General features: G+C 45.4%; 2 long non-coding RNA genes across 8 annotated transcripts; one reads left to right on the forward strand and one right to left on the reverse strand.

The window, feature by feature from the left end:
- Positions 1–364: 364 nt before the first annotated feature.
- On the reverse strand, positions 365–5,228 carry LOC133279368 (uncharacterized). The gene is made up of 3 exons (XR_009746861.1): positions 5,132–5,228; positions 1,072–1,186; positions 365–991 (listed from the first exon to the last, which is right to left on the reverse strand). It is a non-coding gene; the product is annotated as an uncharacterized LOC133279368 (long non-coding RNA).
- LOC133279367 (uncharacterized) lies at positions 3,807–24,978 on the forward strand. Of its 7 annotated transcripts, none has more exons than XR_009746860.1 (8): positions 3,807–5,246; positions 8,098–8,162; positions 12,659–13,012; positions 14,162–14,300; positions 18,237–18,336; positions 23,160–23,298; positions 23,896–24,047; positions 24,712–24,978. It is a non-coding gene; the product is annotated as an uncharacterized LOC133279367 (long non-coding RNA). The 7 variants fall into 7 exon arrangements; XR_009746855.1 differs by lacking the exon at positions 3,807–5,246 and adding an exon at positions 5,503–5,891; XR_009746857.1 differs by lacking the exons at positions 3,807–5,246; positions 18,237–18,336 and adding an exon at positions 5,513–5,891.
- Positions 24,979–25,560: the final 582 nt, after the last annotated feature.

A 25,560-nucleotide genomic window follows, 5' to 3' on the forward strand; every position in this document is an offset into this window, starting at 1 on the left:
CTTAGCTAAAACTATGACCAATGAAATTAGAACTTTGGCATTTGGTGCACTGTAATATTCCTGGAGAGAATAGTGGCTGTGGAGGAACTGCATGTGCCAGCACAGCAAGAGTGAAATGGTTATTTTTTGGTCTTTCACAGATGTAGCCTCTAGGGTGAGACCAGGAAATGGAGCCCAGGTCTGAAACATGAACAAACTACGTGGGTTTTAAAACCTCCATGGGTCTTCGATGCTGTCCCACATTGCTTCCCTGATGTTCTATGAGTGGTGAAAACCGGACAGGTAACACAGACAGACACCGCCACCAGCAGTGTGGCCTCGGGTGTAAGAATTTCCCTTCATTTATGTTTTAATATTAAAGACAAGGAGCACCTGTAAAGTTTGTTTAAAAGTTAGGTGTTAGGTAAGATGGACACTTTACAAATGCAATTTATAACTGTCGAATTGCTACTGTTGATTAGAACAGGGAGGTGCGAAACTGCCGCAGTGGATTCAGGAACCATTTATGATTTATTACCTTTTTTTTTTAAATCAACAAACAGAAATCTGCACAGGGGGTGCAAACACCTGATGAGAGAGAGGTGCTGGTGCCAGCAAGTGCTTTGGTGGGGCTTGAAGCACATGCTCCTGTTTCATGCTCTGGGTGTGGACCGAACTTTGAGCAGAGATGCGGATGCCATCTGATGATGCTCAGCCAAGGGTTATTAATCCTGGTCACTCCTGCCATGTCTCTGTGCTCATATCCATGTGACTGTGCATGGCCAGAAGACGAGCAGAAGCTTCTCACGATGCAGAGGACATGTGGGCAGGTGGGCCTGTGCTGTCTCTGCACTGCTGCGCTGGTGCAGAGCACTCTGGGTTTGCTACAGCCATGTCTGAGCTTACTCACTCCATTACTGCAAACGCCAAAGCAGCATCTGCTGCGCACCAGGTAACTGAACTGCATTCCTGGTATTTTCTGAATGCTGGTTACTGCAGTGGAATGAGTAGTCTAAAAAGTTGGAACAGAGACACAGGAATGTTATGGCAACTGCTTCAGGTTGAGATTATTTCATACTTCACAACACCTACATGAAACAAGTAGCACTTGTGATGGGGATGTGTTAGGTAAATGCCATGAAGAGGCCTTGGGCAGTTCTGCTCACAAGCTGTGAGCACTGCAGTGAGCCTGCCTTGCCCTCAGTGCCTGTGGGAGAAGATGAAGGAGTCCAAGGAGCAGCTCCTGTGAAGCCCTTTGTTTGCCTGTGCAAGAGCAACTGGCAAGCCAAGCGGGTGGGTAGTGCTGCAGGATGCCATTTTGGGGTAGTTTATATTGCAGTCCTTCACACTGGAGTGTCAGGAAAATCCCAAACCCAAAACCTAACCATCCAAAAACCCTACAGGGTACCCAGGGGTCTCAGAGATCACTCAAAGCCTTCATGTGAGGTGACTGGTGTGATTGTTGAGTGAAGGCTCGTAAGGCAGGTGAGCCAGGTTTAACACATAGTTGAAAGCTACTGTCCAAAACTGGGACGAAACCAAGAGGATGCCGCATGTAGGTTTGTCTCACCTAAAACCATGTGTATTTTAGTACATCTCCAGAGAGCTCCTTGCTATGGGAAATCTTTAACTCTTGCCACAACATTGTCTGAACTGTGTTCTCACCCCATATTGGCACAGAACACTTCATTTCAGAACGGCTGTGTTTGAAACAGGCTTTGCATCTTTTACTGCAGTTTCTACGACTTGTTTACCTAAGTCACTCCACATGGGGAAAGAATAATCCTCTACATATGTCCTGTGGTATTACAAATAGCTGTTATTTAACTCAGGCTTCCTCTCATGCTAGCAGTCCATGTGTTCAGTATAATGCAGTGTCTTGGATCATCATTTGCTAAATCTATTTCAAAATAAAAATCTATTGCATTTCAATATGCACCTACAGCATTAGATATGCACTGTGCAGGTGTGTACTGTGTGTGCACAGTGTGCAGTGTGCTCTGCTCTGCTTCCCAGGTGGAGTGGCTCAGCTGGTTATGTAGAGGTGATCATTTAAGCAGACAACTATGCAAACCAGCAATTACAGCATCATTTCCACTCCTTTTATGGGGTTCTCTGGTTTTCCAAGCCTCAGCCTGCTCAGCCTACTGGTGGGCTCTGCAGCATCGGAGCACATAGAACAAGGCTCTTAACAATAGCATGAAACGATGGAGCACCGTGTGTGGACGCGTGGTGCTCCTTGGGGTTTTCTTTCAGAGCAAATCTAACAAACTGGTGTTTTCTCCCTTCCACGGTCTTCTCCTGCTGTAGTGGCTGAAGGATGAGTTTGGTTGTGATGTGATCAGTGATCAGTGTTGTGATCAGTGCCGCTGACTGATCTCTGGGGTAAGCCTTGTTACCCTTCCAGCCTTTAGTTTTGCTCAAATATTAATCCGAGGGTTGTTTCATTACTAAGCCTTTTCTGCTTTCACTTTTAGATCATTTAGGGGGTGAAAGTGCTGTTCAGGTACAAACTGCTCCCTTTTCATCTTCAAGGTGCAACTACAGTTTCTCTCCCTGCTCCTCTATGGGCCTGTGGTGACCCATTTCTCTGTGCGGGCTACAGCCAGAGCACAGCCACAGGAGCAACTTGTTTCAAGGGCTATTGCCTGAACAGAGCCCAGGTGATGGGCACAAGAGGTGATGATTTATGTGGGTCATGTTTAAGCACAAATTTATCCAGCCTTTTATAATAGTGAGGCATTTACCAGCCTCTTGATTACTTTGACCTTATGTTCACTTGTGAACAGATTTCGAGTCTATAATGGTTTTACTGCCTTCACCATACCATGTGTCTGTTCAAAACCTTGGCTCCATCCCTTTGGTGGACTTGTGAGAGATGGTCAGTCAGACGCTTGCAGTCCTTTCAGCCCCTCTCCAGCGGCTATAGCCTGGCTCTGCTCAAGTTTTCTGTATTCATTTTATATTTTTATAACTAATTGTCTCTTTCAACACTCAAAATCTTGCTTAATTGTCAGTTATGGTGTAAGGCCCCTCCCTCTCTAGCATGGGGGGAATGTGCAGGACTTCTGCTGACTGACATGATACCTGTAGGTCTTACATTGAGTATGCTTATGTGGGGCTGTGCTCCTGTTGGAAGTTAAACTACTTCTTTAAAGAGGCTACAAGACTGGTAAGGAGGATTTCATCATTATCATGGAATCCCAGACTGGTTTGTGTTGGAAGGGACCTTAAAGCTCCTCCAGCTCCAACCCCTGCCACGGGCAGGGACCCCTTCCACTAGAGCAGCTTGCTCCAAGCCCCTGTGTCCAACCTGGCCTTGAACACTGCCAGGGATGGGGCAGCCACAGCTTCTCTGGGCACCCTGTGCCAGCGCCTCAGCACCCTCACAGGGAAGAGCTTCTGCCTAAGAGCTCATCTCAGTCTCCCCTCTGGCAGGTTAAAGCCATTCCCCTTGGCCTGTCCCTACATCCCTTGTCCCAAGCCCCTCTCCAGCTTTCCTGCAGCCCCTTTAGGCACTGGAGCTGCTCTCAGGTCTCCCCTTCAGGAGCCTTCTCTTCTCCAGGCTGCCCCAGCCCAGCTCTCTCAGCCTGGCTCCAGAGCAGAGCTGCTCCAGCCCTTGCAGCATCTCTGTGGCCTCTGGCCTCACTCCAACAGCTCCATTGATTCAGTTTCCTCATGGCAGAAGCTGTGTCCGTTTGCACCTACAGCCATTTGAAGGGGGACTATCAAAGTCTGATGATAGAGTGTTTAAACACCACATTCCATGACTGAACTACCTGTAGCTGAAGAACTGTGTATGAATTTGCATTTCCAGGGGTAAGTGTATTTTCCTGTGCAATCTGAATGCAGCCTGTTCGGTTGACACTGCCGCGGCTCACCTGAGGCATCGCTGGCTTTCAGTGGACATCCATGTTCTGATGTGACTGTTCAGAAGTTATCAGAGAAGTTGCTCAATGTTTTCCAAGTACCTGCTTTGAATTCAGCACTAAATAACAAGCTGAGGTCTGCTGTGCTGCCATTTTTGGTGAGGTTTCAAACGGCCTATTTCTGTGCGATGATGAATGTTAATAATTGCTGTAAGTATGCTATTAGTCAAAATGAAGCAGAAAGAGACCCAATTATTGAACTAGACTGCTGTGACTGGAATCTATAGCTGATATATTAAAGCCCAACTGTCATGCTTAATAATTAACTCAAGCCTCTGGCAATTCTGCAAAAGAAAATGAACATTAATAATGAGTTAACTGATCATTATTTCTTTTTCCCCATACCATTGGAACAGTGTCCTGCAGTATATCAATTAAACAGTACGATAATTTTACATCATATGAACTCTCTTTTCACCTGTACTTTCCTACCTCCTCCTTTCCCAACACCACTTCTATGTAATTACTGCTTTTACCAAAATCTCCAGTTGCTGCCCTTGTCTATGTAAGTGTTGAAGGAACCATTACAGGATGCAAACATTACCTAAAATGGCTCTGTTTTCACCTGAACCAAGAGGAATGATCCACATTCAGATATATGTCTCGTTAAGAGCACTTCCTGTGCCTTCAGTCTTCTCATTCTCTAGGCTGCTTTAGCAAAGGATGGTGATAGCAGAAATAAACACCCTAATGAAGTGATCCATGCATTACAACGTATGAGCGCCTCCCCAGTTAACCTTCCAGTGATTACTCCATCAGGTCTGAAGTGGCTGCTGATGGGCAGTCCCAGCAGTGAGCTCCTACAGGATAAACTGGTGGATGAGGCTCAGCTGGGCTCCTCTCTCAACAGGGGTGAGCAGCAGCCAGCGCTCTGCTGGGGAAGGCACCCCCCCATGCTGAAGGAAAACCCCAGCTTTGGTGGAGTGGCTCCATGACCATGGTCTTCCCAAAGTGTTTCAGAAACAAGCTGTCCTTTTTCAGTGATAAATGTTCTTGCAGGAGGAGGGACAGGCTGCGGTTTGACATTGCCTGCAGTCCCATGCTGGAGCCACCTCAAGGGAGTCATTTCAGTTGGACTTATCTCCCTCCTCTGATTGAGCTCTGCCAGCCTCACCTTGCCCTTGCCAAAGTCACCGCCTGGGTTCTGAACTTCCTGATCTTTGCAAGGGAGTCTGAGCAACAGCAGGACCATTGCACAAGTTGAGAGTGCTCTCTGAAGTTACTGCAAAGGTGATGATTCCCTAGTCTGGGCCCAGGCAAAGCAAGGCTGGATGCAGATGGCAGAGGAGAACTGCCCTCGGCATTATTCAGAGTTCGGCACCCACCAGAGACCTCGAGGTGAGCAAGATCCTTTTGTACATTTACCTTTTCATTGAGTTTGTTTTTCGTTTGAGGAGGAGACTGAACTCTCCAAACAGAAACCTGGACTTAATGACGCCAATCAGAGCTTACCAAACACAGGGCGATGCCCAGTGGGCTGGATGGATTGATCTCTTTGCTCTTGCTCTTCATGATTAGAGGGCTGAATTTACAGATACAGCCGTGTTTGAGCGATGGCTGAACTCAAACCATGTTTGGTTTTTGGCATCCTACAGAAAGGTGGTGCGTGCTTGCGCAAGAGCATTCACTGTGCACTGTTTGCCTTTGCTCTTTCTTCATCCTCTGTCCCCTTCTCACCTCCAGATGGTACTGACAGCAGGCATGTGGTACTCTCAGGAGGGAAAACAGAGGCCAGGGAGGTGAAGCCACTTCTTCAGGGTCAGATGTTGAACAGCAAGATGGAGAGCTCAGCCCTGTCTGGGGGGACTCCATCATGTGGGGTTGTGGGGAGTCCCCTGAGGGGGGATGTGGTCTGACAGCAAGGGCTTAAAGCACAGCTCGGAGTCCCTGCCCCTTCCTCTCCTCTACTTGCAACTCGTTTTCTAGACTATCAATCACTCACCTCTTTGGGCTAACTCTGCCAGGCTCCTCCCACAGATCCAGGTGACAGAGCCCAGCATGGCTCAGCTAATCTGAAGGCTTTGCAGGATGGAGATGTGCTTTTTGCCTTTTTTATAAGATAATTCTACCTTGAAGTGGTTCAAGAACCAGTTCTAACATAAGTGGTTCTTGAAAGGTTTAATTAGAGGGATACGTAGACATAGGCCAGATTAAAAGTACCTTTGTTACGAGTAACAAGTACCTTTGTTAGTTATTAAAGTAAATCAAAGTGCAACTATAGAATATTGCTTTTAAAAAGGAGAGGGAATAAGCAAAAACCAACCCTGAATGTGGAAAAACTCAGTTATAATCCATGACGAGAAATATTGGGAAACAGCTTCTGGTGCTTCTAGTCTCACCTCTGAGAAGCCCCAGGCCATAGTAACCATCCTCCATGAAAGCCACCACAAACCAGCTGCATCACTGCACCACTGCATCCCTCAAAGACTCCAGGGACTGGTGCCTGGCCCTGTGCATGGACATGAGCAGAAATGAATATAAGTGAATTGTCTCCCTGTGACACTAATGATAGAAGTACAGTTCCAGATGTGTAAGATCAGTTTTTCAGGTCTGGCTGTCCATTTTAAACAGTGTATGTGTTTTATTTTTGTATTCCTGACGTGAATTTTAGTTCCCCTGGTGTTTTCTGGGACTTGCTGCTGCTGCAGTCCCTGTTGGAACTGACCATTCTGAGTAAGGTGACTGTAAGGGTGTAGAAATGGGACTTGCAAACAGAATTTTCTTATGTCAGTGGTAATTCTAAATGTTCATTGAAAAAAAACCCAAGTAACCTTATTTACACTGTGCATTAAAAATATGAGGATTTCAAAGGGGGTTAGCATATCTCGTTTTTTAATACATATAAAATAGGAAGATGATGTTAGATCACGCATTGCTAGTCTATGCAAAAGTTCATATAAGGTTTGATCTATTTACATATATTATTGCTGTTGCAGCACATGTGGAAAACTGATGGTAAAGCATTTGTTTGGTTGTTGATGGGATGTGCTGAGCCAAGCCACGCTGACATGGGTTTCAGCAGGTGCTGAGCCGTGCTTGGAGGGGCAGCAGGGACACAGCTCAGCACCACCACAGGCACAAACCTGCTTTTCACACTGTTTGGATTTTATGTGTTTAGTTCATCTCATGCTCAGTGATGGTGAAGTTGCACATTGGTTGGTCCCCTACCACACAAGATCCTGAGCATCCTCTTCCGCCTCTTCCAGCTCTTCTTGAGTGGGTGGTTAGAGGGAAAAGGGGATTACTGGAGGTAGCTATGGAGCAAAAATAAATTAGCTTTGGATCTAATTTGGCACTAGCATTTAGCTGGGACATCTCATGATGAAGAATATTCTCTGGACAAGACAATCTTATCTACTCTGGGAGAGAACACTGTCATTCTGTGTCTCCTTGGGGTGGATATTAGGGATCAGCCTATAAAGACAAGACTGCTCTGATCCTGGAAATGGCTGTTGTGCCCTTCTGGTCCCATTGCAATGCACTGGAGGGGATGGAGATCAGGATACCCACCGTGGTCTCACTCTCCCGCCTGAAGTCACTGACAGCTCAGGTAAGCAGCGGTGCCTCAGAGCCTGGCCTGCACAACACCAGTACTGAGGTGTTGCACACTGAGGAGTGAAAAGTGGAGCTTGCTTGCTCTGGGAGCCACCGCAGCACCATCCTGCGGCAGACAGTGAGTGGGATTGAATCAATGGTCTGTTAGCTTCAGTGGGTGTTCAGCTCAAGCTCAGCGGTTCAGGTTTTGCAAGGGAATTCTGCTCCAAGTAAGTTTGCCCCCAAGGCCAGCTTCTCCTTAGCACAAGAGCAACAGGAAAATGACTTTCCAGCACTCACCTTTGCACCTCCAATAAATTCAGCAATGAAATACCAGAGCAGCACCTATGAAAGAAGCTGTCCTACAACTTGAGAAAGAAAGAATCAAGAAATCCCTGGACTTCTGAACTGGTTGGAGGGGGGGCTGCTTTTGGATGTGGAAGAGACATGAAAGGATCTTTAGAATGATCAGGAATAAGTGTTACTTGTATATAAAACTTTCGTTAAAACTGAAGTTAGCTGTATTAATATTCTTAACAGTTTGGAGCAAGTAAATGACTCATTGCATTGGAGGATATTTACTCACTAAGTTTCTTTAGATAAATCCTCCGATACCTCCGTTATCTGACACTTCTTATTTTTCTGTATTTAACAGGAACCCAAGTACAAGTCTGTACTCCAGGAACCATTGCCAAGGAGATCATTACTCATTAACTCTGGGTAAGGAAAAATGGGCTTAGCAACATCGAAGATCTCTGGGGGGAGTCACTACGTTAATTTCCTGTCAAATTCCTGTTGGTATTCTGTGTAAGCATTACTCCAAATTAATAATGCAAAATAACTAGAAAGCAGCGAAAACCCCAAGGAGAACATTGCCATTTTTAGCCAGAATGGGTTTAATTCATATTGTCTGATGCATCCGTTGCTGAGCTATTTTTGATGCGGGTACCTGAATAATTATTTCCCTGTGCACTTCATATAGAAACTATAGCTAAAGGACATTTTATCTCTAAATTAGAAATGGTGGGAGAATAATTGCTAGTAACATGTTTGATTAATTTTCACCACCATTGTTGAACATACTTCTTATGAACAAATGCCTTCATTAATAGATCATTTTCACAGAGTACAACTATATTATTTGGGACACTTCTTCCCATCAGTCACTGAATAAACGATTCTTGACTATTCCTTTTCATTCAGCCAGCTGCATTCCATTAAGAAAATGATCAAAACCATAGTTCAGGGAAGGACTCTGAATTCTTTAAAAACCCACAGGGAATATTTCCTCATATCAGTGTTCTACAGATCTAATCTTTTAACCCGGAAACACGATGCTCCGAGTGTAAGCTGTGGAAATGACCAGAACTGTTGGGACAGACAAACTCATGTTCGTGGATCCCAGCTCTGCAGAGCCCCTGGGATGCAGCCTGGGTGGTGTAGAGGGAAGGGACACTGTCATTGGCTTTGCATGGGCTCAGTGGACTACAATAAGCACTTTGCTCCGTGGGACCATGTTCAAGCGTCTTCGAGTGCAGCAGAACTTGAGCATGTCCTTTTCTGAGGGAAGATCATGGGAACTTGGGCTGTTGGACACGTGGGAGGGCCGGAGCTGTTTCTTTGCCTGTCCCAGGGCTGGATTCCATCTTCCTCTTACACTGAAATTCCTCCCTAATAACTGTAGAAATGAGTGACTATTTGGCAATAAGGGCTGAAGGCAATTCATCCTCATCACTTAAATCTTGGAAGAACGTCTCATGCAGCAGTAGTTTGACAGTACCCACCAAAGCACATAGATCCATTATAATTTTTTCCCACAATTAAGTGGGTTCATGTTTGAGCTCTTGGCATAGTTTCCTATAAATTCCCCACCTAATCTCTTAAAAAGGAGCCAATATAATTTTGATTTGTAAGCAGTAATAATCCTCTTTCCATTTCAAGGGTCTACTCCCTTGTTTTTATTCCTGTGACTAATTGTTCATCCATTCCTTGCTGATAAATGCCAGTTAGTATGGTTGGTGGCAGGAATTAATGGAAATCATAAATTACTTCTCGTCTGTGGCAATACTTCACTTTGCAGTCCATCTGGTAGACAAAATTCTTCAGCGGTGCAATGTTTCAAGGGATGAGAATGTCTTTGTTCTTGGTGAAGGCATAGCACCATAACCACTTCAAAGGTATATGGGCCTTAAAACTCCAAACTGATGCAGCACACCACTGGGAAGCACATGGGACTCACAGCAGTGTACACAGGATGTAATGGTGAAGTTAGGTGAGGAAGAAACAGGCCAAATACCATTCTAAACCAAACCAAAACCACACACCTCCAGGACAGTCTAAGTTCAGTTTAATGAGGTGACTTGGTTGGAGATGACTGAAAAGAAGTAATAGCCCAGTTAAAGAACAAAACTTCTTCTATACCTATGGAGGACCCTTAGTCAGCAGGAACAGATGAGATGAATGTCTTCCCCGAGGTGTTTTTCCATATGCAAGGACTGTTTTCCTGCTGGTGGTTGCTGCAGCAGTTCCCTGGCAACCCTGGTACCTCAGCAGCCAAAATAACCTGGGTGGGGAAAAACCCCTCTTGGCCTTCTGTAAGTCTGAGCAAATGCCGCAACAACAGTAACTTCCTGTACAGTGTTTTCAAACAGATCCGTGCTGTTTCACTGGGAGGTGTTGGGTGAACCTTCTGAACCACCCTCTGTAAATCTAATTGATAGCTGCACACGATCTGGCTGCTCAGCCTGGCTGGGCTCTGTGTGAATTCCCATGTGCTTCCTTGCAAAAGCAGCTCCATGCTCGTGCCAGCGCTGCTGCAGCGTGCCTTGTTCTTCAGCCCCAGGAAGCGGTCAGTTGATGGTGCGTGGTACAGCTTCTCTGTGCCTGGGGGCAAGGGTAGGTCAGCCACATGAGCTGAGCTCAGGACCAGCACACACCAGCACAGGACCTTGTAGCTGGGGGAGGAGGGGAAGAAAAGGGAAAGAATTAACAATACCAGGAGGCCAAACCCGCTTTGGTCCAGTAACCGCTGCCTTGGGAGCACTGACAGCACCTGGGGCTGTATGTGATGTCAGCTGCATGGACATCCAGCACTGTAGCACAAAACTGAAGGAGAGGCCTTGAAGGCATTTTATGAGCTACCCACGCAAAATAAAATACAGAACTTCTTAATTGTCAAGGTTTTTCTCTTACATCCTTCTCATCTTCTAGGTACAATATATTTAATATAAAACTTGATAAGAACAAGGAATGCTTCCCAAAGCAGGTGGCTAGTGATGAAATACTGTCCTGTGCTCTGGTCCCCTGCTTTTTGTCCCCAGAGCTTTGTTAGACTGGTACACATGTACACAATATGCTCTTACAGAGTGTTGTGCTGTGGTTTTGGCACATGTAGTAACACAGATTTTGCATTACATTTTTAACATATTCTCTATGTAATTACACTCTATACAGTATTTTGTTATTTCCACTTTGGATTGCTTTGATCATTCAATGAACAAACATACTGAGGAAATTCTATTTACAATGGTCTTAAATTCAGACAGCTTTTGCTCTTTCTAATGGATATTAATAAAGATTTAATAACTTAAACTTTAGGGACTGTAGTGATAGGACAAGGGGTAATGGGTTCAAACTGAAACAGGAGAAGTTTAGATTGGATATAAGGAAGAAATTCTTTACTGTGAGGGTGGTGAGGCACTGGAATGGGCTGCCCAGGGAGGTTGTGAATGCTCCATGCCTGGCAGTGTTCAAGGCCAGGTTGGACAGAGCCTTGGTTGACATGGTTTAATGTGAGGTGTCCCTGCCCATGGCATGGGGGCTGGAACTGGATGATCTTAAGGTCCTTTCCAACCCTAACTATTCTATGATTCTATGATTCTATAATAGTACATATGAGACATGAATTCTATCACTACGCCAATGTTAGCAGTCAGTGACAAAATCAATAGATATTTTACAAAGAGGATTTTTTGAGTTTCAGTAATGTCAAATGACAGCTCATAAACAGGCAGCATTTCTAGTTACGTGTTTATTCTGGGTCACTGCTTTGTAAAGACCTCTATTTGAATGTTCAGACAGTGAAAGGAGCAGCCAGCTATCCAGAAGGAGCTGATGGTTATTGCAGATGATCTGCTTATATTGGGGAGGACACATTTACTGGGTGCCTTATGAGGGGCTTGGAATACATAATTAGCTATTACATTTGTTTTGTTTTTTTTTTCCCTCAGGTTTTATAAGTTAAAATAGGAATGTTTCTCCCAAATTTACCAAATCAGAATCAGAACTTAAACTCCAGTTGCTGGGAGAAGGGAAGTTCTACTCAATCAGCTCTGAAGGTGGTGTCTCCTCAGCAAAGAACCCTGTGATCCAGGGATAACTTGTGGATGAGGGACAAAAAGCCACTCACCCAGCCATCCATACTGATTAAGTGAAATTACTTTGAGAAGTGGAAGAAATTAAGAAATAGAAAAAAAATTATATAAAACAAGGCCCTTGAGCTGTATGGAGTACCCTGAAACTGTCATAGCCTCATTTCTTAAGGCCTGGGGAGGCTTAGGAGGCACAGCTTCTGCTGTATCCAAAACATTCTGCATGCTGTGATTTCAATCTTGTGAAAGAGGGTGGGGGAAAACGGAATCACCTGTGAGATTTTGGGGGTTAGACTGAGAACTGCTTAGGTAATGATAACATGAAATGGACCTCTGAGTGTTGCTCTTGTCTCCCTCCTCTCCTGCAAGCATATGGCTTGTCTTGTGGACTTGGTGTAACCTTCACTCCAGAGAAGTGGGGAGGGGGAATTTCACACAGGGGCTATTGGGCTGCTGCAGCCCTCAGTTATTTAGGGGTAATGTCTAAAAGAGGACACTGCTGACATGTTGATCTGGTGATAACTCTCAAATGAGTTTCACAGGCAACAAGGAAATGGCTGAGCCTCTTTCCACTCTCACTAAAGACAAAGCAGATATTTAATGGATGACTAAAAAGGAACATGTATTTTAAATTTGTAAATACCAGTGTTAAGTGAAAAGGCAAATTAGCATGAAATGAAGGAAAGGGGAAAGGTACAGCCTTATATCAGAATCATACTAACAGCCTGACACTTCGAGCTGTGATGAAAACTGATCAGAAGTCAGCGCTGCCACTGCTGGGAGGCTGCAGAGCTCTTGAGTCCAGGATGGAGCAATCAGCAGAATGTTTTGTACTTTGTGTTGCAGGAAATACCAGAGACACCCGAAGCATTCAATTTTTAATGCTGTGGAGGAAGATGTGGGCACCAGGACAGAGCTCCCACTGGAAGAGTGTTTCTGTGCTTCTGAAACAGTCTCCGTGTTCCTTGGCTGTGGGTTTCCTGTCTATCTTGTCCTGTGTGGTGGAAAACAAGGCTTGGAAGCATGAGGAGTGTGAAGCAGCTAATGCAGAAGGGTGCAGCAGCTTTATGTCAGGACCAGCCTATGAAACACAGAGCTGAGTGACCTGGAAAGCCCTAGATGTGGCTAACTGAAGCCAGCATCCAAAACCCTGTCCCCACAGTGATTGCTATGCTGTCCTCACAGAAACAGTCTCTTGCTGTGAGTGAAAGAGGAGCTTGCCTGCTTTTCTCACCATGCTTGGTTACAGCTGGGCTTGCAGCTCTCTCTTTGAAGCACGGTGTTGGTTTTGACTGACCACTAAGCATCACTTAAACGATATCTTTAAAATTACAGTTATCTCAGATTTCAAGTGGCTGATACGCTGAATTAGTTGTTACGTGCCAACATTTGATAGCTTGTATGGGAATTTGGAAGAGAAACTAGGGATATACTCTCAGCCCCATTGTAGTGTTGGAGTAAATGGGCTCTTGATAATTTTTTCCAAGTGAATAAAAGTGGGAGGAGAAGGCGCTTGCCAAGAGGAATAGTTAGCAATTAATGAAAAATAGCCTTGCTCTTTGTAGGCTTCACAGATGCGAGGATGGGACAAACATGTTTCTGGTCCTGATTCAGCAGGTTCATGAGGGTCACACAATTCACAGCACAAAGCACTGGCCTGACCTGCAGCGAGCAGTCCACTGGAGAGCCATGGAGCTGCAGGGAAGGCTTTGATCTCTGCGGGCGCCTGCCAGTTGGCCACTGCTGTGTCAGAAATGCCTGTGCTGCTGGTGAGGAATGGGAATGTGATAAGAACTTCAGAGCATGCCGTATGCAAAGCCTCAGCTTTCTCCTGCCTCCAGAAGCCTAAGCAGCTCCAGAACCAGCTGCGTGGTAAAACTGTGGCTGCCTCACTCCCCCAGGCAGCAGATGCCTCCATATAGCATACGAAGAAACAAGTGAAACCAAGCCTAAAGACCCTCAGTCGAGTTGTATTAAATCTTTTGTAGCCACAAAACATTTCCGCTAGCTGCAGGAACAAAGTAAGGAAACACATGTAATTTATACGGCTGTGCTAGTGCCAGAGGCTGCTTCAGCTGCCTGTGGTGACAGTGGTGGCCGTGTCCTTTAGTATTGCCCAGGATGGAGGCCAGCTTTTCACCTGCAGCAAGAACAATGTGGGAAGAGGAGAGTGCCCAGCTGGAATTTTGCAGAGAGGCACAGGGACAAACACCTTGTGTGCTCAAAGCACGTTTAAAATGCTTGTGCTGTTCAGTCAGTCATGCAGGATTTCCCTAAGGAGCTGAGCAGTAGGTGCAAAATGAAGTCCAAGAGGCTGCAGGTCTAATGAGGTCCTACCACCCCGCACAGGGCTGGAGCCTGAATGCAAGAAAAGAGATCAAAAGGGACTGGCTCCCCACTCTGGGTGCTGACAGACGGCTCACAGGCCAGTGAGCCGGTATGGATAAGCTTCATTTGTACTTCTGCTGAAGGCAGCAAAGAGAATAAGGTAAGGGGCAAAAAAAGATTGTCTGGAGGTAATGAGAAACTGAACTTCATGGGGGACCGAAAGGATCCCAGAGCAGCACTTCTTGTTGAGCACAGAAATGTCAGGGTGAGGACCACAGCCAGTGTTACAGTGCTGGGATGGGGCTGCAGGAGGCAGCTCTGGGAATGATATAGTTGAACGAGGTGCCATCAGCTTGTTCTTTGCCTTACCAAAAAATATCTCTGGTTTGGTCCAAGCAGCGGCCAGATTTCCAAGGTCTTGCAGAGAGCTGGTTACTTGAAAATGGGACCAGATGGTCCTGGGCTTAAATTGTGAGTATTCTGGTCAAATACAACTGTTAAAAACCACCTTATATGGAGGAATGAAAAATGTTGTATTTTTGTTTTATTAGGAGTTTTTCATCTGTTCTCCAAACTGCCTTCAATTCTAAACTGGCTTTTTGACTCTTTATGGCTGGTTAGGTCAAATGACAAGAAGGCCACTGCTGCCTCCTGGGAAACCCACTGCTATGTACAGTAATGCAGGAAATATTCTTACAGTAATGGGGCTGGGTGGAGGATTGTGCCCTGGAATCTCCCTCCCAGCAGGAGCTGCTGTGAGGGTGCTGAGGCGCTGGCACAGGGTGCCCAGAGAAGCTGTGGCTGCCCCATCCCTGGCAGTGTTCAAGGCCAGGTTGGACACAGGGGCTTGGAGCAAGCTGCTCTAGTGGAAGGGGTCCCTGCCCATGGCAGGGGTTGGAACTGGATGAGCTTTAAGGGCCCTTCAACACAAACCAGGCTGGGATTCCATGATTCTAAGTGAAAAGTAAAGGGCTCTGTGTGTGTGTGTAATATACAAATACCGCATCACATCTTCCCTGTGCAAAGGTCTCTGGACTGTGAAGCCAACAGGGACTTGGTACAAGCAAAGATTATTCTTTTCTGCATAACAGCAGTATTAACCATGAAGAAACCCCCCAGCATTTTTGAAATCCAGTTCCAAGTTTACACTGTGCTGAAATATCTTTCCATTGCACAATAGCACAGGGAGCTGCTCTGGGAGAAAGATGGAGCAATTTTTCATTTAGAGCTCCAGAAGCAGAATAAACCACATATATTTTTCACACCACATGAGGATTTATGGGAAATATTGACATGGTTGCTTCTTTCTGTTAAGGTTACAACAGCAGCTTCGGTATTTTCTTGGCACATGTCTTTAAAATACAACTGTTTACTGGTTTGTCATCTTTGCCTTATAACAAGGAAAGGAGAATTCTGTTCTGCACATCAGGGTTCCCTTCAAGTAATCTCATCTCCATGAGTGTAATGAGCTGTGGTTTTCACATGTGTATACTCAAACTGCAGCTACCAGTCTGTTCCTCACTTTACAGTAGCAGTGCCATCAACTGATAGACTGATTTAACATTTTTATGTGGTTTATAGTAATTTTCTTTCCATACTAGGTACAGGAAACTGAGCATACTTTCCTGTATAATTTGTAGGGCATTATACAAAGCAACTCATTGCTCTGGACATTAAATTCAGTTTGCAAAACAATGTTCCTACTGCAACCAGGGCTTCCAAGCAAAATATTTGCCTATTGACTGCCCTGATAGCCTTGGCAGTTGGACTAGATGGGAGCAGAGCCATAGCATTTACCTTTGCTAAATAGTAAGGGTTTGCTAGAGGATTATATGTCTCAAATGCCTTACAATCAGGTGGAGACAGCCTGGAGAATCAAGAAGACAAGGCTGAGGCTCAGGGTGATACATGGCTGAGACTTACTATGGGAACTTGGGTAGAAATAGAGGAAGCTAAACCCAAAATTTCAGATCAGCCAGTTGACAGACAGAATCCCTGGGGAGTGTGCAAAGGCTGGGAAGTGAGTCTGGACTACAGCAGGGAAATAAGAGATCGAATCAAACCTCTGATTTTGCTCTGTTAAAGCTTTTCCCTTTTATCCAGTCAGTTTTAAGTAATTGTGGAGAATCTAACAGTAACATTAACAAGCTAATTAGCACCTGGATTTTACTGGAAATAGGTTTTGGGTTTCATTGCTGACAAAAAGTGTACTAAATATATTTGGGTTTATTTAAAGCACTGCCTAGTTTTTGAAGGTGCAAGTTCAATAAAGGTACAAGCTCAGTCAGTGCTGGTTCCCTGTCCTTGCCCTGCCCTCTCCTCCCTCCCAACTGCTGAGCGCAAACAGCTTCAGGAGACAGAGCTCTGCATGGTTTTCATTAGGCAGAAGGGTTAAGCGAGTTTTTCCTACAGCTCTTTATTGCTAGGGTATGACAAGGAAGGAATCCAGCTTGCCTGTCAGATCCCAGATTCGGTTTTGTAGTCTTAGCAATAAATTAAAAAGCAAAGGAAAAATCCCCCCTGTGAACTGTGCACATATTATCGTTTCCCATGGATTTCCAGCTTGCTGTGAAACCCCACCAGGCCCGCTTCCCGATGTCAAACTGCAGAGTGGAATTGCACTGGAAGAAAGGGGTCACTAACAGGAGGTTGGAGCTGAACCAAAGAGCAGTACAAAGGGCCTCGGTGGTGTGGGCTGCGTGCAGCCGCATCCTGATGTCTGCCACCTCCAGGGCACAGTCAGGTAGGCTCACTTGAAGGGGTGCATGAAAAACCTCTCAGGAACTTGCTAATACTTTGGAAAGGCCCAAATCTACCCATTCTTTAGGAAATATGCCTCCAAGTTCATAGAGACACTGCGGGTGTCCTCACCACAGAATTGAGCAATTATCAGTAATGGAAAGAAACTTCAGGCTTTAGGGGAGCTAAATGTATTGTAATGCAACATATACTGTAAGACAGCCACATTAACATCCTGGCGATGGACCAGCTGACAAACACCAGTGGGTGAGGCAGACTAATGAGTGTTATCTTAAAAATATCAACAAGCAGAAGCAATACAAACCATGCGATTCATTAAGTAACCACCTATGATCCTTTGAGTTCCAAAAGCTCAGAAAATGCTGATTAGGAGGAGGCTTTTAGCTAATAGGAATCCTGTGGTTTGACAAAGCAGAGGAAAGCAGGACTGTAAATTCTCAGGCATTGCAGTAAGAGCTGCATGGCACAGCATGCTGGCTCCTGGAGATACTGCTGCAGAACTGTGTGGATATGCCTGTGTAGAGCTTTCTGTCTGACTGCATTGGGAAAGCCTCTTTGCAAATTCTAAACGAATGCAGATAACTCATGGAAGTGAGTTTCAGAAGCTGTACAGCCTCCAGAGAGAGAGTGCATGTGTTGCAGATGCCCCTTCACAATCTCCTGCCCTGTGTTGTCGGTGAGCCTGGCAGGGACCGGAGCAGCCTCCACTGCTGCAGCTCCTAAACCCACAGCCACTGCTTCTTCTGCTGCTGACTAGTCCCCTCCAATGTTTGTGGGTAGCTGGTGAAATTAGGTATCTGGAAAAACTTGATAATACGAAAGTATACTGGAACATTTCTTGGATCAGACTGCTGCATTACTCATGCATCATTAATTCTCAAAATATTAAGGGAACATTTCTTAATATTAGGCCATATTCTGTTAAAGAGACACAAAACAACTCGCTGGGTTTAAACCATAACACAGAAGGCACCATCAGCCAAGCAGATCCAGTGCATAAAGGCAGGTAGGAAAGGTTTGCTGGGCTCAGCCGGAGAGCTTTGGATTTTCTGTTATGCATTGTGGTGTGTAAAGTTTTATTAGACCAGACCTGCAAAACCTCATTGTTAATGCTCATGCAGCTCACCTCCTATGTAGGATTTTCTGTTGTCACAGCAGACCAATTTAAGGCTTTATTCAGCATTCCTCGTACAGCTAAAAACACTACTAACATTGCCTGCAAGCCTGAGGCTGAAGAGGATGCAGCCTCACTACTAGTGGTATCAGGACTGCAGCTACATTCATGAGCTCTGTTTTTTGTTTCTGCCATTCCAGCAAAGTATCTCCTCTTTTCCAGGCTTAGAGCTGCCCTGGCATTTCCACTGCATTCATCACTGCTGTGCTGGGAGCACAGACAGGATCTCGGGCGAGTCCTTGTTTCCCTCTTCTCGACATTGGTACATAATGATGTTACCTACAGTCTTATTGCTTGTGCCCCAGCTCCTGTGAAACTGATAGTTGTGCATAGCACTTCGTAATTGGAAAAAGTCAGGAGCGTGTCGGCAACCAACTGCTTTATTAAGTTATTCTTCTGGGCAGATGATACTATGCCCTGCATCTTAAGGTCGTCTATTAAGATGGAGTGTGGAATTGGTAGATGGCAGAGGAACAGCTCCCAGGCAGTGGCTGGTCTGAGCTCACATGGGTTCCCATGCCTCATGCCTCTTCACATAGTCCCAGAAGGTCTGTGCTTGCAGTGGAGGAGGTAGCATGCAGTGTTTGACAGTTCCATCGGTTGGCACTATTTATTCAGTCCAAGCTGTGGGAATAGCTGACCGGATGCTGCTTCTGCCTGTTTATCACTTTGCAAACCTTCCATGTTGCTCTTGAGCTCTTAATCTCCCTGGGGTGACCTGGCTGTCAGGGTGACAATTTCGGGTGACAAGCTGGCTTATTGCAGCTAACTCATTCTCTAAGATCTCTGCGTAGCACTAGTGTAATACTTCATTGTTTTCTCCACTAATGACCCCTTATTAGATGCTTTGTAGGTAGATATCTGTCAAATTTCAGCCTAAGATGGACATGGAAGGCTACAGAAATGGCCAGGGCCATGTATCCAATTAGCGGAAATCGGATAATTATCCACCCAGGATGCTGGGGGGAAGTCTGCAGTGCGTGTGTCCTGCCAGGAGCTGCCTCTCCTCCTGCTCTGCCCCTCTGAGGAGTGAAGCACCTCTGCCTTTGGGATCCCCTGAGGATGTAACCACTGATTTCTGCAAACTCACACATCCCTGTGAGGAAATGATCAGAATTCTACATTGTCTTCTGGAGCTAAACTTAAACTGCCCTTGAGCATCCCCTCAGGTTCCACAGGATAGCTTAGCTGGGGTCAGGTGTTAACTCCCTACGCCCACTGCAACCCCCCAAGTGCTGATGAGGACTCTGGTTTGGAAGACACAGGAGCAGGAGGGAGCAAGGAATCAGAATCATAGAATAGTTCGGGTTGGAAAGGACCATAAGATCATCCAGTTCCAACCCCCCTGCCATGGGCAGGGACACCTTACACTAAACCATATCACCCAAGGCCTCGTCCAGCCTGGTCTTGAACACTGCCAGGGATGGAGCATTCACAACCTCCCTGGGCAACCCATTCCAGTGCCTCACCACCCTCACAGGAAAGAATTTCCTTCTTATATCCAATATAAATTCCCCTGTTTAACTTTTAACCCGTTACCCCTTGTCCTATCACTACAGTCTCTAATGAAGAGTCCCTCCCCAGCATCCCTATAGGCCCCCTTCAGATACTGGAAGGCTGCTATGAGGTCTCCACACAGCCTTCTCTTCTCCAGGCTGAACAGCCCCAACTTCCTCAGCCTATCTTCATATGGGAGGTGTAGGACAGATTGGATAAAGTATGTAAACCCTGGGCCCTGGGGACATTCCTTCTGCAGCAGAGTGAATTGTGCTGTAAAAATGTACTGGCTTCACTTGCTCTTGCATACAGAAGACTTTACTCTGGAGAGTGCTATTTTTTTTACTTCTTTTTTCTATTTTAGTGAGATTATTGTAGGTGTTCCTGCTGGCTATAAGCAGACATTTGAAAGGAAACAATATATCTGCATTTGGAAGCTTGTCCTGGAACTGATTCCTTGAAACAAAAATAATTTTCTATTTAACCTCTCTCATGTGTTATTTCTGTATCATGCAAAGTAGTTCTTTACAAAAAATTAAGCTCTTGTGTATAATGTTAAAGGTAGACTTTAAATAAGAAGATATTTTTGGCAGTCTACAAGATGGAATTTAATCAGGTGAGCTCTGGGGAGTTACTTTTCTGGGAAGCACAGTGAGGGTACAGGAGCCAAACTGTGCCTTTGCTAGAAAGTCCCAGTGGCAGGGGCTTAGGGGAGCTTTGAAACAAGCTCTGCATCACTACAGCCTGCTTCACATTTAAACCCTGTCAGCATAGATGGAACAACAGAAAGTGAGAGACTTCTGTGTGAAGCCTGAAGAGGGGGAAGGCTGCTCAGCACCACTCAGGAAGCTGGGAAACTCAACTGCTCTATTTTTCACCAATTTTCTTGTCTCCGGCATGTCAGGTGGGTGTTAATGCTTTCAAGTTGTTACCACCACAGGGACTCACTATAAAGTCTAAGCACGACATCAACAGCAGCCAGGCACCAAGCAGCTGCAAGGGATAGCGGGCACCAAGCAGGGTGGGATTGCTGCTGGAAGTGAGCCTGTGGGCCTGCATCAGTCAGTCATCACCCACGATGGAAGAAAAGCCAACAGAGAAATACAAATAGCAGTGGAAGCAGTAATGTAAACATCTTACAAGTAAGGTCAAAACTGCTGTATTGTATTTATCAGCTGGATTAGAGTGAAAAATGAGATGTGCTCGGAGTGTTTTTGCAGATATCTAGCAGGTCGGTGCTGTGAGCTGCTGGGCTCAATGCAGCACTAATGCTTGGTAAGTGGTGAATTACCCACGTATTGCCTAGACATGTGAGCTCAGCTTGGAGTGTTAAATGGCTGTTGAAGTACTTCCTTAGCAAAGACAGCTACTCCATTTTTCTCAGTAGCTTTTCCAACCAGCACTCCTTCCTTTCACACCTCCTCTCTGAGGGGCACAGATGCTGTTGAACAGATCTAAGCACAGAGTTTTTTCTGTGTCCTAGGAGCTGGCTTAGTCTTTTATTAATTTTATATATCTATGTCTGCACCTCCTTTCCTTCAGAGTAAAGGTCAAATATCTGCTATTCTAACACTACCCAAGTTAAAGTCATGCTTTTGTTGAACTCAACCAGGGGAGCAGGTAACCTGCAGGGATTTCTAAGGAAAACTCATGGAGCTGAATGCAAAGCTAGAGGTGGCCATTGGACCTACATCATAACTGCCCTGTCTCTGCACTGGAGGTTGCCCTGGGCTTTGGGGAGGCATCTGTGCCACCCCAGTGTCATCTGGGACAGTCACCAGCACACATGCCTGTGTTAAACCAGTGCCTCTGGAGGGTGCTTCTCTCCAGCATTTTGCCTGGTTGCTCAAGCAGGACAGTTGCAGGAAAAATATTTGTTCCTGGTTTCCATGTGGCAGCAGGAGACCCAAGACAGCCTACTTGGAACATGAATGCCTGGAGGCTTATAAGTCCTGAGTCAGCTTCAAGAAACCATTCCTTGATGGCCTTCCAGATCCAAAGCCTCTGCTTAGCAAGGTACCTCATCTTACCTAAAAAGAGGAAGTCCAAGATGATCATCACCTGGTTTCCCTGGGTATCTAGCCAGGATCAACAAGTTACCAATCAGGTTAGTTATGATAAGGGCAATATTGAATATCAACATAGTTCACCTAAACCCCCACTGCAGCTAAAATCTGCCAGCAAGGATGAAGAATAAATAAGCACATCATTAAGCTAATGAGACCCATATGCTTGTGTAGGCAAATAAAAGTGAGCTAAATCTATTGAAGAGCCAAAAAGCAGATGAATGAACCATGACTGACATCCTGGAATCATGTTTAAAATGCAAATATTGATATTTCTCACACTTCTTTTCCCTTATGTAAATCACATCTAAATAAGGCATCTGGTAGAAGAGAATGTATTTCTGCCTTTGAGCTCTTTCTCAAATGAATGAAGTAAACCCAATTTGAGAGAATACCTACAGACTGCTACAATTACTGGAGACTGCAGACAGCTGGGGAGTCACAAACAAGACTTGTCATCGTGGTGGAAGCTGAGCCTGAAAGTAATTTGTATCCCAATCTGCACAAATTAATCTGAGATCTTGTCTCCCAAAAAAGCGAGCCACACCATTTCCAACCGGGATGAAACTGCAACTGTTGGGTTTGTGGAATCCAGAAACAGCTGCAGTCAGAAAGAACTTTAACATCAGAGAAATTATCCTCTTTCTTCCGTTTTGTTTCCATGTTACTTATACAGAAGAAGAAAAAGAAGGAAAGATAATAAAACCTACCAGCTTTTATGAGCTTGATATTACTTTTTCAGGAAATGTGTATCTCAGGGAAGAATTTTCTTTCCTTTGCTAAAGGTTTGGGCTACTTGTTGCTATGCACTTGCTCTTCTAGGAGCTGCTGTCCAAGACATTTATTGCTTTGCAGGTCTGACAGATCAGCCCATCTTTCCTGACCAGTCACGTCATTTAATTGGGCAAATTATCTCTTATATCTAGTGCTGGCAGAAGGCTATGAGCTTCAGGTTACCCTCCAGGGAAAGCATGCCAAAATTTCTCTCTTTCCCTTTGCTAAGTGCCACTTTGAATCGATGGAGATCCTGACTCAATTAGCGTGGGATGGACCAGCCCTCCTGCCTGCTAAGATGCGAGGACAGGGCTTGCTTTTGCCCTGAGTGTGGTTATTACAGCATGTGCCCCTGGGTGCTGGTGTTTGTGACTGAGAGCAAAGTGACTGTGAATTTAGAGCCAATTCAAAAGGAGGTCAGGGAGGAAACTCTATGTGGTGGGGGCTGCTTACACTGAGGAAGAGGATTCTTGGTCAATGTTACACTCACATGCTTGCGTAATGCATCTTCCCCAGTGACACCCAGGGATTGCACTGGGAGCTAGAATGAGCCTAGCATCAGATAGTCTTCTTGTGATACACTGTATGTAGCATAGCGTACATGTAATACACTGGCTCATACAGGCAAGTGTGTGATACTAAATGTTTGACTCAATGGCAGTCAGATGTATTTTCTTAGCTACTTCCCTCTTCATATATGTATTTTTGCCTTTTGCTGATATTCTTATTTTTCTGGCTGCCATTTCAGGGAGCAGAAAGAAGAAATATACCATTTTCCTTGGCTTCCTTTTGGACTATCTTCCTGAAAGCAAAAAACCTGTGAATATTCATCACTTTTAGTTTAATTCATAGTGCATTCTCAGATGGAAGGCTCAAGTAATTAGCAGGTACTGACATACTGTCAAAAATGAACACTTTGCCAGTCATAGAATCACAGAATCCCAGACTCGTTTGTGTTGGAAGGGCCCTTAAAGCTCACCCAGTTTCAACCCCCTGCCACGGGCAGGGACACCTTCCACTAGAGCAGCTTGCTCCAAGCCCCTGTGTCCAGCCTGGCCTTGAACGCTGCCAGGGATGGGGCAGCCACAGCTTCTCTGGGCACCCTCACAGGGAAGAGCTTCTGCCTAAGAGCTCATCTAAATGAAATGAACACTTTTCCAAGCTGTGTGTACCCAAGTGAAGCACAGCAGCAAAAGACGTAAATGTTTGGAAAAGACATTTACAGGTTTTAAACAAGCACAGATTTTCACCAAATAGTTTCAGACTGCTAGCTCTAAGTTTACAGTCTTTCTCTCTGCACCTTGAAGTGGGAAGGTAGAGCTTAAAAACTATGAAATAATGAGAACTAAGCCCAGAATGGAGAAAGTGAGTGTATATGTGCCAATTTACACCAGCTAAGGATTTGGCTCTCAGCTCCTATAAATTATCTGATTACATAAGTTGTTATTGTTGTGGGCTTGGTTTTGTTTTGTTTCTATCTCCAGGTCCGCTGTTCTGGGATTTGACAGCATTGCAACATCTCCAACTAGAAGCCTGTCAAAGAGCCTCCTGACAAAAGCTTTGTTGTGGTCCATGTTACATCTACAACGTCACTGAAATATAACCTAGCTGTTGTGACTAGAGAGGTGCACTGAGTGTAACTGAAGTGTTTATTATCTGACACTTGTCCACCTGAATCATGGCAGGGTCGTGAGCTGGCATCAGCTTGTAATAGTAACCAACTATTTACAAGCCACTAATGACAATATCCTTCCCTCATATCAGATTGTAAATGCATTAGCAGATCACAACTGTACCTCATATCTTGCTTAGCAGATGAAAGGAAATAATTCTCCTCTGGATTAACTGAATTAAAATGGGAGTGCCATTCCTGATTCACCAGGACTGAAGCAAAGGCTTCTTTTGTGATTCAGGATTGAGGAGAATAGCTGTATTTTCCTGTTTCTTCTCAGTAACTATAAGGGTTTGGGAGATCACGTTAACGACTCTCATGAGTGCACCATATGTTTTAGTCTGTTTTAATTACTGCAGCCTTTACAGTCTCAGCTAAATGTCATACTTAGTGCTTTGTTTTACAATTAAATCTCTCCTTTGGGGAGATCTTGGAGTCTTTTTCTCTCCTCATCTGGGAAGGGTGAAGGAGAACTGCGAATTTACATTACTATGGCCAAACACAGCTTTGTTTGGAAAACAAACTTGATTATTATTATTATTATATCAAGATGGTTTTTATTAGATGCTTTGTTGAGGCCACAGAACAACAAAGTAGGAGATAAAAGACATTCTCTCTCTCTTTTCAGCAGTGCCTTGCATAGGCTGAAGCATCGCTTTAGCATTTGAAGGTAAAGGTCTACACAAAATGAAAGACAACACGAGCTCAGGCTTCCACGGGGTTTTAAGCTCTTGGTACTAAGGATGCATTTACATCTCAAGCAGACTCCTGGTAACTGCGGACAAACTTGACTCTATTCACAGCTCTCACCCACTCCTCAAGCCCACGCACGCTTCCCGCACAGCGCCTTGCGCACAGATATGTCTCATTAAGAAGTGAGTTGATTATCTTTTCCCTTAAATAACAGCAAGCCTCAATTTAGCCCTTCCGACCCTCGCGGGGAGCCGCGGAAAGGTCTGCTGGAAACCGTGACTGCGGGGCCCTGCAAACGGGACTGGCTCTGCCGCAGGGCTCGGCTCCAGAGGGTCTCCCAGGCGCTGCCCCAGCACACGGACGGGGAAGCACACGGTGCGTGCAGCGCCCCGGGGCGGCATTCGTGTGCCGTGTGCCGGCCGGCGGGCTGCCCTGGGCGGGAGGGGCAGCTGGCGGGTGCTGGCCGTCCGGTTTCATCCGAAACTGCGAGCAGATCAGCTGCTCCTGCCATAAACGGGATGAGGTGGTTACTTACAGCAACAATTTCCAATGATCTTTATGCAGGCAGCACTTCAGAGGGAAATCTTTGTCGTCTTTTCCTGTTTCTGGGAGACCGGTGTCGGTCTGAGGGAAAATTAATGTAATTTATTGCTGATCAAACCAGGACCGTCACAAACAAACCCCTAAACCACCTCCCTGCTCTCTCCTGGGCATCGCGGGGCTGGTTCTAACACTTTTTTTCCTCACGGCCATGTGGAATTGTAACCTTCATGGCCACCTCTCC

The sequence above is a fragment of the Pezoporus flaviventris genome, unplaced genomic scaffold, assembly GCF_033815535.1.
Source record: "Pezoporus flaviventris isolate CSIRO_AGI_PZ_B2104156 unplaced genomic scaffold, CSIRO_AGI_Pfla_v1 ptg000073l, whole genome shotgun sequence".
In the NCBI taxonomy this organism is placed as follows: domain Eukaryota; kingdom Metazoa; phylum Chordata; class Aves; order Psittaciformes; family Psittacidae; genus Pezoporus; species Pezoporus flaviventris.